This window comes from Columba livia, chromosome 1 (assembly GCF_036013475.1).
Source record: "Columba livia isolate bColLiv1 breed racing homer chromosome 1, bColLiv1.pat.W.v2, whole genome shotgun sequence".
NCBI classification, from domain to species: domain Eukaryota; kingdom Metazoa; phylum Chordata; class Aves; order Columbiformes; family Columbidae; genus Columba; species Columba livia.
This window is the reverse complement of record NC_088602.1, coordinates 33,653,071-33,665,827: the sequence shown is the minus strand read 5'-3', so window position 1 is coordinate 33,665,827 and position 12,757 is coordinate 33,653,071. Positions and strand designations below refer to the sequence as shown.

The following is a 12,757-nucleotide window of genomic DNA, read 5'->3' as shown; positions in this document are numbered from 1 at the left end:
TACTAGTTGATGCTATGGGTCAGTAAAACAAGATGGATAAATGCCTCATGAAAGTATATAGGCCTTCTGACCAACTTCTTTCCAGTGCAATCATTTTTACAAGACTTCTTCCAAAGATGGGCCTCAGCATGAAGTTTTGTCTCCCAGGATGTGGAAGAAAGTCTTGCAATAGCTCTGAGTTGTACATCATGCCCTAATCCTGTTAATAGATCTTGCTATTAAAGGCCTGACTGGCGTTTAATTTCCATCTCTCTCTACCTGCTCATGTTGGCTCCTTTCTCTTTCATTTACCTTATTATGAGTTTCAGTTCTTTGTTTTATTTCAGGACTTCCTTGAAAGATTCAATATACTATTTCCCTAGCTCCTGTCATTAGGTAGGAAGTGCATTTGTTTCTTATACGCATTTTATTGAGATCACAGAACATAAGAATCTGCTACTTTCATTATTTCAGGTGGTTTTACACCTTGATCTTATAACTAGTCAAATGTGGTTTCATGTTTGGGGTTTTTTTTTTGTTTTGTTTGGGGTTTTTTCATGATTTTTTGTATCTCTTCTGGTATTGGTCCCTGCTGGTTCTTTTACTCCAAGACAAAGATGTTTTGAGACAGGTTTTCCTGGTCATACATCCAGTGCCTGTCTTTCACAGTTTTAAGACAGAATCGCTCTTTGTGCCAGGTTGGGTTAAACATTCATTACTCTGCTGCATTTGTGCATGTTTTCAGAGCCCCACAACAAAGGCAGCTAGGTCTTTGTGCTGGTGATCAAACTAAGAATTAATACTGAAAGTTAATCCCTGGCCAAAGAGTGAATCAACACACTTTTTTGTTGTGTTTTTTCTCCCTCTCCTTTTTTTTTTGTTTGTTTTTAAAAAGCAGGCAGGCACACACAGTGCTCCCTGCCTTCCTCAGCTCCCAGACATTCAGATGCCTTCCAGCCACCCCGATGGCAGAGCGGGCTGGCAACAGAATTGATGCCAATGCCATGGGCACATTTGAATGTGCAGCCTCCCCTGCGCTATGAGAGGAGCCCTGCGGGGCACCCAGGCCTGTGCTTCCACAGGAAAGCTGTCTTGAGGTGCCCCTCAAAAGATCACAGAGCTGCATCCAAAGACCTTTTGGACTAAAAGTGTGGGATTATTTGTCACTGTCATCTTTTGAAGATTGTTGTTCCTGAGCTGAAATGTTTTGGCAAGCTGTATGCTTGGTGCTAAACTCTGAGTAACCAATCATGAACCATTCACTGCCAGTAAAGATTAATTTATGACTGTAATAATAATTATATGCTTACTATTATATATTTCTAAATGGAACTTGTGCACATATGGAATAAAGTCAGTTTTGTGACATCTCTTAACTCTGGTCCAGTTTCATTAACTTTTATTTTCCTCATCTGTTTCCACTGTCATTATTGTCAGCCTGGGGGATGGCATTTTTGAAGCATTCATTTTAATTACAGCACAATAAGAACACAGTGCCTCATAGCAGAGGAATACTCAAGAAATTTTTAATATATTGAAAATAAATTCTGTTTATAACATACTGCTTTCCCAACTGCAGGAGATTTTAGCAGTTCATATTTCATGCATTTACCACCTTTTTAACATTTAAACAGAGCCTGGAATTTATACCCTTTGATGACTCACCAGTCCCCGCTGCTCAGATGTAATCATCAGTCAATAAGAGGTGGAAGAACTAAGTGAACACAACTAATGCTGCAGTGCTGACCAGGGTGGCAGAGCTCAGCAAAGCAGATTAATAAATTCCAGCATGATCTATTCCTAGCAACAGACATGGGCACCCCAGAGCAGGCTGGGTCTGATCCATACATGTGCAAGGCCAGGTAACAGAGAAAGTGGGACTGAGGGTTACTCAATACCGAAGTTCATTATAAAAGCTTATGGTAGACTTTTACTGGCACTTGAAGAATGTAACCTTTGGTGAACGAATGATCAACCATTTGCTGGGAGCTTGGGGAAATTGTTTAACAAAATCTTCGTAGAACCTATTTGACTAGGCTTTGGCACAGAAGACCACCTTTGACAGGCTAACCATACTTTATTAGAGTAGGAAAAGAGTTCATTGATCCATTAGGAAGTGAGTGTCCGAGGAAAAGACTCACTGATTGCTACTGGGAGCCATTAGCACGCAGTCCTACTGGCCTTTTTCCCTGACATGTGGAAGGGTTGAACATAACAGCCAAATATTTGGCCTTGCAGCTCTGCAGTTAATGTCCTTTCGCAATTAAACAGAGTGAGCGGGCTCTGCCTTCATCTGTGAGCTTTAGCCGTAACTCAGATCAGGCAGTGACTTGGCATATCGCTGACCCTGCCAGGCATCTCCAACATCTCCTTTACGGATGTGCATGGCCGCACTGCATTGGCACCAGCAGCAGATGCACAGCTGGTGTGTTTAGGAAGCACAGAGAGGTGTGGTAGCAATAGGCTGCAGCTTGCTGAAAGGATTCCCAGGATTAAGTCTGTTGCCAGCCCAATCTGCTATAGGGGGTGCCTGCAAATCCCCCCAGCCTGCCCGGAGCCAGCTGTGCAGGCTCCTTCACAATGCACGAGACTCAGCTGCTCAGGATTGCTCGCACCGAGATCTGTAATTCATGTGTTGTTTAAAGGACCCAATTTCACCGCAGCTATGCTGATTTACCCCTCTTTATGATCTGACCATACATATTTAGTTAAAATGCTTTCAGATTCAAGGAATCTTAGAGGCCTATGTGGCCTATACTGCCTCTAGGATGAAATAGTGTATCAAGTGACATAAACCTCAGTACTGGTACTGGGTATTTATGTGCGATGTCATCCCCTTCAAACAGATGCTTGACAAACAGCAGCTGAGTGAAGCAAGGTGCCTCAGAAATGAAAAGTGTTTTTAGCAACAAAAAAGTCATAACGCATCATCTTCTCAAGGCCTGACCCTGCCTAGGTGCCTCCTAGCTGGAATGTGAATGAAGGCCCATAAACAGGCCCCTCTGCAGGCCACAGAAAGGGAAGAAACAGAAAGATGCCAATCAGCCATAGTCAGAGCTCCCTCCTGGTAATCCCACTCCACAGCTACTGAGTGCTGCCCCTCCAGCTCTAGGACAACCGTGATATCCTAAGCCATTTCTCTCAACGGATTTTGTCCCCAGAGTAATTTCTTTCTACCCCTCGAGCCACATAGACTTGATGGAAGGCAGTTCTAAGGAAGATGCCACCTTCCTGAGACCACAAAAGGTTTTAAGCTGGTTGCCTGCTCACATACTTCCTTCACAACTGTTTCACTTCAGCTACAGGCTCCTCTGCTCATTTCTGCCCCACACAACTCACCCTTCTTCCACCCCGTATTCCTCTTCACCTTCCCTTATTTCTTTTGTTTAGTTAATACTCTCTAATGAACTCCTGAAGAATTAAATAATTAAAAATGTATTTATTGTTTGCCAGCCATCACTCTGTTCATATATTATATTCCTTTTTCCCCTGCCCTCTGCCTTGCCTGTTTAAACAAGGCCTTTTGGGGTCAGGGACTCTCAGTGAACAGAATGCACAGCACTGTGTGCTTACACAATAGGCTTCTAATCTCAGCTGACACTTCAGCAACCCTTAAGCTTAGACTGCCACAAATATCAACATAAAATTGCAGCTGAGAGATACCAATGAGTACCGAGGCCTTCACTTTAAATTGTGATCCCTGTATTTGCCTTTAAGACCGATTTGTGATAACTGACAGACTGAAGTGTGGAGTACTGTAACCTCGTGGAAAACCTTATGTTTATTCGTGAAAGCAATTTTTTTAAAAGGCCCCAGGATTACCCCTATAGTTGCAACTATAGGAATATACTGTGAGTAAAGAATTTTTCTTGGTGCTTAGGCTGTTACACTTGGGATTCAAGTAACTCAAAAATTAGGGAGGGTCTCTGGTGATCATGTGTGTTCTCTGTTCTATGCACAGACGGCAAAGACACACAGATATCCTCAGAGGCTGATTCATCTTAGGTGTCAATGATCCCCTATAAGATTACTCCACAGATCTGCTCTCCAGACAGTTCACAAAACTGAATCCTTCCCTCAGTAAAGATGCTTCTTGGAGCAGAAAATAAACTGCTCCTGCAGGACCAATTAACGTTCCCTTCTCCTCTCCACGTGCAAACTACAAACGTGATATGTGATCTATTTGTACCACTTCCATATTTGTATTCCACCTACCTTTTCAGTTTATTCTGCCTCACAACATTAAAAGACCACTAGAAAGACTCCTGTTACCTATGTGAAATTGAAAACAGAACCAGTAAGAAAGATATCCTCTATGAATCATAGATTTTGCAAAACGTTAATGCAATAGCATTCATTTTCAGTACTTGATCATGAGCCCACATAACCACCCCCAAACTGGAAACGCTGTTCATTTCGCATGTCCGTTTTGTGACACCAGAGAGCTAACCTGCAGGAGACCCCAGTGCTTGACGTGAAGTCAAAATGAGCTGCAGCTTGCAAGGCAATAATTACATTGAATTAGTTTATTAAATTATTTTATCTTTATGGTTGGGTTTCTTTCCTACCAGTTTAACCTGTTTCAGTTTTAGTATTTCCCACTGCCTGCTGCTGGAGAAAACTGCCAGGGTACAAAGAGCAAGTAATGCTATTTCCCAGATTAAACAGAGAAAGCAGAATGAAGCACTGCTTCATACAGTCTTTTTTTTTCCCAAGGAGAGCCAAGAGACACATTGATTTAAAGAGTAAAGCAGTCGGCACTTTGAGTTTTGATCTCACTTATAGAAAACATAAAAGTTCAAGAGAACAGAGAATTCATTAGAATTGATCCAATGTGACAAGGTACTGCAGAACTTCTGAAAAGTCATGTAAAATAAAGGCTAATCCAAAAAACAAAACAAAAAAAAAGCAGCCTATCCAATTCTATAAATTGGATATCTATATCTATATCTATCTATAAAAAAAAAAATGTTGTTTCATTTTGGTTTGGTTTTGTGGTCTGGGTTTGGAGTTTTTGTGGGTTTTTTGGATTTGGGGTTTGGCGTTTTTTTTGCCATTTTATTCAGGTCAGAAAGATACTGGACAAAATAGGTGAATCTATACATTACCGCTTTGCAGTTGCAATCCACTTACCTTAACCTCCAGTAAAAGGTCTAGATTAGTTCATGACAGCAAGTCTTTTTGCTTTATTTATATGGGGTTGGATCAGGTATGTGAATAAAACAGAGTCCAGTTTCTAGGACTGAAGACTCCAGTCTCTGCTCTGCTGTGGTAGAAATTGCTGACCTTGAAGATGTGCTACAACAGCCTGAAGAGGGAGGAAGCAATTCAGTTGTGTAGATCAAGAAAACAAATACAAATAAAGATACAAGCATTCCAATAGGCCTTTTGCACCTTCTTTTTTTTTTTTTAAGAGAAAGTCAAGAGCAATAGAGTCTCTCCACAAAAGCAGAACAAAACTGAAATAGCACAGGGTGCTCTACATTAAGGAGCAAAGTGTAGATTCCTTAAAGTGAGGAAATGTGAGAAATGCCTTTTCTTGGCTTTGCGTTGAACAAATGCAATTGAACAAACCAGAAAAACCTTTGGCTGTACCTGAGAGGATGGTAGTGAAGAGTGGACCTGGCTGACTTCCTCTTGGCTGCTGGGCCACAGTATTACTGAAAGCTTTGAAGTGACAATTAGATACAGCTTTGGTATCAGGAGCACACTAAGACTGCATTTCTTATTTTCCTCTTTTTATAACTTTGTTTTCACTTTTGTAATCCAAGACTTAACCTTTTGCTTGGTGGAGTAAATATGGAGGGCGGCTACTAAAAGTTTATCTGCTGTGAGAATAAAGGTTACAAAAAATGCGCTACCCTGCTTCTCCAGCAGTCACTAGTCATGTACCATGGCTTGTGAAAACAGCCTCTGGAACCAGCTGTAACCCAAGAGGAGTCTGGGAATTGCTGGCACTGGAGTATGTCCCCTGCTAAGGGACCAGGGTCATTTTGGAGACTACTGCTGCTATGTGCCTACCTCCAGGGAAAAACCCCACTCCAGGCTGAGACCAAAGTATGTAAGACAAGGAGCACCAGCATAGAAAGTCTGCCACCCCCACAGATTGACTCAATAACAAACACTGTGCCGAAGAGGAGGCAAAGCGCAAAACCCTTACTTCTGGTAATAAAATAAATTCTTATTTATTTTGGGGGAAACAGACAGATGGCTATTTCCAGCTTAGAACAGGGAAATATATATTTTTTTAGTCCTTTACTAAAGCCATGGGTTACCAAATATCAACAAAGCAGAAAACTTGTGCCATTGGCTATAGATGTATTGACTGATGAGACTGTCAAACTGCTGTTTTCAAAGTAGGATACTGGGTAAGTCCTCTGAGATACAGTGACTGTCCAAAAGATTGAACGGAGAAGACAGGAAACAAATTTTTCAATATATCAAAAGGATGATGTGCTGAAAATGTAACTATAGGTCTATCAATTTAATGCTTAGCCAGGGCAAAATCTCAGGAAGGCAAAATTGGATGTGGTCAATACAGAATTAAGGGTGAACAGCATAATTAATACCAGACAACATGGTTTAATGAAAGATGAAACTTTAAAGATAAATCAGCTGCATTTTTGGTGAGATTACTAGTCTGACAATATGTTCATTTGTTAAAATAGCAGAGTTATATAAGGCCATAAGACTTTATAATTAAAAAAAAAAAAAAAAAGAACTATTCATACTCCAAAGTCTATGTAAGCAAATTGAAAATTTACTAGAGAGATTTTAAAATAAAATACTAAACAGATTGATCTTTCAAAAATAACATTTCTGGTAGGGTTTTCTTACCCAAATGTAGTTCAGGGGAGTCCATGGACTGGGAGGGAAGGCTAAAGAAATCAGTGGTAAAGGCCGTGGTTGCCACTAACAGAATGAGAGATAAAAGATAGCTTCTAGAGAGAGGTCCAGACAGCAGGAAAATCTGGGCTTGACATCTTGTAATTAAAGAACTAGGTGCAAAGATCAAACAGCTAGGAACAGGGAAATAAAATATGAATTTATGTTGGCAAGAAAAAAAACCCACTCTTTTTCAATGAAGGCAGACTCAAGAGAGTTCAGATGAGATCTCTAGAGTGGTTTGAAATTTGGAAAGCCTTTAATGACAGACTGAAGAAAGTCAAGTGAATTCTCTCTCATCTTCAAGCCTGTATTTCTACCCGGTCCCAGCAAATGCTCCTCCTCTACTAACAGTGTCAGCACCTGCCGAGCACTTGCCCATGACTGCTGGGACTCAAATGAAAGAAGGCATTTGTTCCAGCTATCAGGAGACACCTACATGTTCCTCCTCCACAGGTGAGGGAGGGAAGTGAGCATTTCAGACCCCTCATGCACTGATGCTGGTGCCCAAGGTCCTGCAGAGCCATCCAGAGCTGCCCAAGGGAGCAAGCAGAGAGCTGGAGGAGATCCACCATGGGCAGAGCTCAGCAGGACCAGGACTGGCTGTTGCTAACAAGAAAGGAGGGTGAAAGCAAAAGATCAGCTGCAAGATTTAGGCAAAAAGAAATAATTTGAGATAATGATTTAAGCTACTTATTCAAAAATTAACTTAAAAAAAGCAGTAAACAAGGTATAAAATCTAAAAAAAGGACTGGAAGAAGTTAAAATTAATTGGGACACAAACATTTTGGTTTATGTCTGCAGGATGAAACAACACTTTCTTGAATTGTGCCCTGAAAGTGGAAAATGCAGGCTGAGGAAAGAAGAGTGATAGCAGAAGATCAAAATAGCTATGGACAGATTAGGAGATCACTGCAGGGTGGGTGAGGTTCAGTGACACCTCTGGAGATAATCGAGTACAAAGTCCTTGCTCCGAGCAGGATCACCTACAGCAGGTTGCTCAGAACTGTCCAGTTTGAATATGTTGAAGGATGGGGACTCAGCAGCCTCTCTGGGCAACCTGATCACTCTCAGTAAAAACAACACAAAACCAAAACCAACCAACAACAACAAACAAACGAACAAAAACAATCAACCAACCAACACATGGGGTTGTTTGTTTAGACAGCATTTTCTGTATTTTAACTTGTGTCCATTGCCTCTTGTCCTGTCATTGGGCACCAAGAAGAGCCTGGCTCCATCCCCTTTACTCTTTCTCTTCTAATATTTACCACATGGATAAGATCCCTCTGAGTTTTATATTCTCCTGGCTGAACAGTCCCAGCTCTGTCAGTCTGCCCTCATGTCAAAAATGATCCAGTCCCTTCATCATCTTTTTGGCCCTTTGCTGAATTCACTCCAGCATGTCCATGTCTTTCTTGTACTGAGGATCCGAACACTGGACCCAGCACTCCAGATGTGTCTCCCCAGTGCTGAGCAGAGGGGAAGGATCAGCTCCCTTGACCCATGGGCAATGTTCTTCCTAATGCTGCCCCATATCAAGATGGGAAAGGATGGGATTAGTAGGGACGCAGAGAGGACTCAGGAAAACACATGTGCCTCCCAGAAGAGACAAATGATTGCGAAATAAAAAAGGTGAAGCAGCACATAGCAATAGTATTTTGTCCTTTTGTTCATTGATGAGATACAGCAGAGAAAGAGTCTGTTGATAAGGAAGAGTGCTGAAAAAGAATCCATGGATTACAGGCAGCTGATTCAATGCAGCTGGTGTAGTAGAGGGATTTAACAAGAAAGGGGGCATGACTAATAGGGAAAGGTGGAAGAAAAAGGGATTTCTGACAAAGAGCCCGTATTCCCAGAGCAGCACTAGAGAAAACAAATATTTGAAAGTGTGTAAAGGAGTGAGGGTGCTATGTGAGGGAGCCCTTAGGGAAGACTACGATGGGGAGTAGGGTCAAGGCATGGGCCAAGCAGGAACATTCAGCACTTGGCTAGATACAGCCATGTGCCTTCTCACTTCACATGAGTTTCTATTCTTTTGCATAAAGCAGAAGGGCCATCACAGCCTGAGTGCTGAGAACTACCCAAAAGCCCGCTGGTTAAGATATTGTCCAAGACGGGAGACAGGGATTTGGATTTCTTGAAGCAGAGGCATGAACTGAACATGGACGAGTACCATAAAATGTAAGCCATGGATTAGCTCCCTTCCTAGTAGCTAAGAATATTCTGCCACAGGATCTGAGTAGTGGTGCACATACCAAAAAGAAGAGTCCTATTGCATCTAAGGCTTTTGTAAATCTGGGATATTTTTAAGAATAAATGCTGAAAGGATTGCAAAGTGAATAAAGCTGTCCAAACATGCAGATTGAATAAAATAAAGAGTCCCATGAGCACAAAACTCTTTAATTTACCAGGGAAGTGGTTAAGAATATTGAATAAATGATACCTGAAACTTGGCAAGTTTGAACTAGGAGTCAGGTGGATATTTTTAAAAGCAGGGATAGTTAAACTATTGGAACAACTTTTAGGTACATAATGGAGCATCAGTCCTGGAAGTCCTTAAATGAACATTGCATTTCTTCATAGGAAGGTAGCTTCTAATTTAGGTAGACCATAAAATCCAAATACAGGAATCTTGCTGTCAAGTTATATCGTAATTCAGAGTAGCTGATCATAATAGTTTAGTCAGTTTGCTAAAATGAATTTATCTCAGCAATGAAAAAGCAAAGAGGCTCCCTCTTGTAACTTCCATCCCCACACCACTCCCCGTTGGAAGGTTAGTTTCTGAAATAGGAAGGAGATCATCAGTGTAGATTATATTGAGACAACAACAATTTTCAAAACAAAATAATTTATCTTTGTTTACTGTTATTTAGTAATAAAATCTGGTTTTATGCCACCTCATAATAGATAATTAATTCTGTTGGTGGAAGTTATAACTAGAAGAACCTATTTGGATTTGAAAACGTTTATCAAAGGTTTACTCTAACAGGTAGATAGCAAACACCTCCAACTATCAGTTCCTAACTCTCAACAGACATGAAGCCATTTTCCCAGTCTATTGCCCATTCACTTCATTATAACCACTTTCAAGAGATGTCATAACGTCCTTTTGCTTTCAGTTAAAGTTTTGGCAGGATGTGTGTGTGGGGAAGTGGTAATTCTGAGATACTGGAAGCTTACTGATAAGAACAGTATTTTCCAGACATCCTGCTAACATCAATTTGTGGATGCATGTAACTTGTTATCATCTCCATTGCAGGCTATGGCTCTCAAAGACATTTCCTGGGCCACTGTTCATATAGATTTTTTTTTTTTTTTTGTTATGTTCAGAAAGATAGGACAGGAAAAATTCAGATACTTCACCATTAAAAAGGGCTGGAATAGTTAATGTCTGAAATAGTTTGTAGAGAGCATTTCAAATAAGAGATTGAAATGTGGATAAGAGGAAGCACTTTGAAGATTGGGATCAAGTTTCATCTTTGAAGACAGCTAAAAGAAAGTAGACAAACATAATGGAAGAGGTTACTCAAGGTGACTTGCTGTCACTATTCCTGAATGTGAAAGTAGCATATTAACAAAAAGTTCTCATTTTTCTTTGGATATAGGAACACAGCAATATGACCACATCAAATTTTAACTTGTCAGTGACCACAGTGACTTCTCCTCCCACTCAGCGTTTGTCAGTGGGGCGCAGAGGTATCGTGTGTCAAGTGCAGAGAGGCTGCAGGTTCACTGCTTCAGAAAGATCACCTACAAGTCTTAGTTTGATTAGAGTACAATACAAGGATCTGATTAAAGCAAAGACATCTCCTTTAAAATATATGTGCATGCATGTACATACATCCCACTCTGAAGACATTTAGCCCCAGCCCTGATATCTACTGAAGGAGGCTGGGTGAGGGAGTTCTTGGAAGGACATGGGAATTTAATTTCCAAAGCAGCAGTCTGAGAACACAGCCAAGTACCCTATGCAATACAGTGCCATTGTGTCTTCCCAAGGAATGTTCCCAGTGACAGATACTTTGAAAAAAGGCTCAAACACAGAGCATTACCAAGCATTTTCCATTAACATCAGCTAGCTAGTAGTATGAGATATTTGAGTAATTCTCTGACTCAGAGAGAGCCAAGGGCAACTGCAGAGTGCCAGAGGAGAAAGCAAACATAACATCCATGGGCCAGAAGAAACCTTCAGGTGATCCATTAGGAAATTCCCATATTGCAAGGGTGATGGAAAAATATTGTCACATGCCTGCACACTGAAAAAAATCTCCTCATGAAACCTTTACCTTCGCCTAAGATGTACTTGTAAACGCTGCAGATACTTTTTTATTTTCTGCATGGTTTACCTAACACACTGTGGACCATTCTTTTCCATTAGAAATATCTTGGTCATGCATCTGACTTTTGGAAAGCATTAAAATGTCGTCATCTGCAGAAACAGGGAGATAGAAATTAAATTTCATCAGACTAGAAGGATTAAAAAAAAAGAAAGGAAGAAACTAAAGCTAACCTTGCAGTATTTTTTTCCACTCATGTAACAGAAATTACCAAATTAAATCAAGTAAAGCAAAAAACTGGTATATCATATCACAAAAGATGTGGGGGAGACCAAATAAATTTCAATATTACTTCAAGTTTTATTTCTTGTGTTGTATTTTTCACTAATATATTTAAAAGATCCTGTCCACAATACACACATCTGTTGCTTCTTGAGCATCTGCTGTCGAATACAATAATAAAACAATTCCACAAAATTCCCACCAAAACAAACCAAAAATCCCAAACCAGTAACACCCTCCTTCCCATCCCAAAAGAAAACCCGCTACCTGCTTTTTAAGTTCAAGTCTCAGAGATGTTTTTGGCTTAGTACACAGCAGAAAGTAAACACAGTTATTACTGCAGCTTCTATAGCCACTCTCTCCTTTTTCTGAGATCCCAAAGACTGAGATAATTACATTCTGCAAGAGGCAAAACAATTTATTGAAAAAATGACACATTCACTAATAAAAAATTAAAAAGGACTTTCATAATCAGCTGCTTCAAATACGCGTGAATAATGACAGCTAGAAACCAGTCTCTGCAGACTGCTCATGAAGTGGGTGTGAAGCTGAAGTCAGGGTAAGGAAAAAAAATCACCATGATAAAAGAGCATTTTCTCAGAGCTTTTACGAGGTCATTTGGCCAAGACCAGATAAAAGTGAGTATTTCTCCAATACCCTGTAACAAGAGCGAGAAAACAGAATTAAAAATTATCTTTTACAGCAAAAACAAAAATCAAAGTCAAGTTCTCTAGGATTAAGTCCACTGGAAAATAAAGTCTCCCTTATCTTCCACAGGTTTTAGCTTTTAATTATGTAAAGCCTTCATGAAGGGATTTCTATCTTTTTGTAAATTTAATTCACAAAGTGTCCTAATTATCTGCAGAGGCAATAATAAATCTTTGAACAATATATTAATGTAGCAAGCTGAGAGTTGTTTTCAAAACAAAAGTAAAACAAAGCTTATTCCATAATTATTCCAAAATCCTTGTACAGTTCACATGTAAATATATCATTGGTATTGTAGATATTGTGAAAAACAACAAAGAATCCAATGCGTTGAACTCCTTCAGTTGTCCACAGTTTACAAAACCCAATAGTATTGTGGGCTGGAAAAGATGGCCATTTCTTGCCCTGTGGGGAACTGCCTTTATCTACTTGTTTTCATTTCTTTAGTGAATTTGAGTTAATTTTTAATAACAATTTTATTCCTCATAAAACTGAAAAGATGACTCATGGGAGACCAACAATATTATTTAGATACCGTCTTCAGAATTCAGTCCTGCTGCAAAAATACTAAAATAACTGTTGGTGCAGAAAATGAGGAAGAAAGTCGCAGAATACCTGCATTT

The 12,757-nt window shown here is 40.1% G+C and overlaps 1 protein-coding gene across 1 annotated transcript in view; it reads right to left on the bottom strand.

The window, feature by feature from the left end:
* Nucleotides 1-387: 387 nt before the first annotated feature.
* The window catches only part of EPSTI1 (epithelial stromal interaction 1), a 66,457-nt gene continuing 54,087 nt past the window's right edge, over nucleotides 388-12,757 (bottom strand). Inside the window, exon 12 of the mRNA XM_005501795.3 lies at nucleotides 388-12,084. The gene's annotated coding sequence lies outside the window, so the exon portion shown is untranslated. The remainder of the gene's footprint in view (nucleotides 12,085-12,757) is intronic.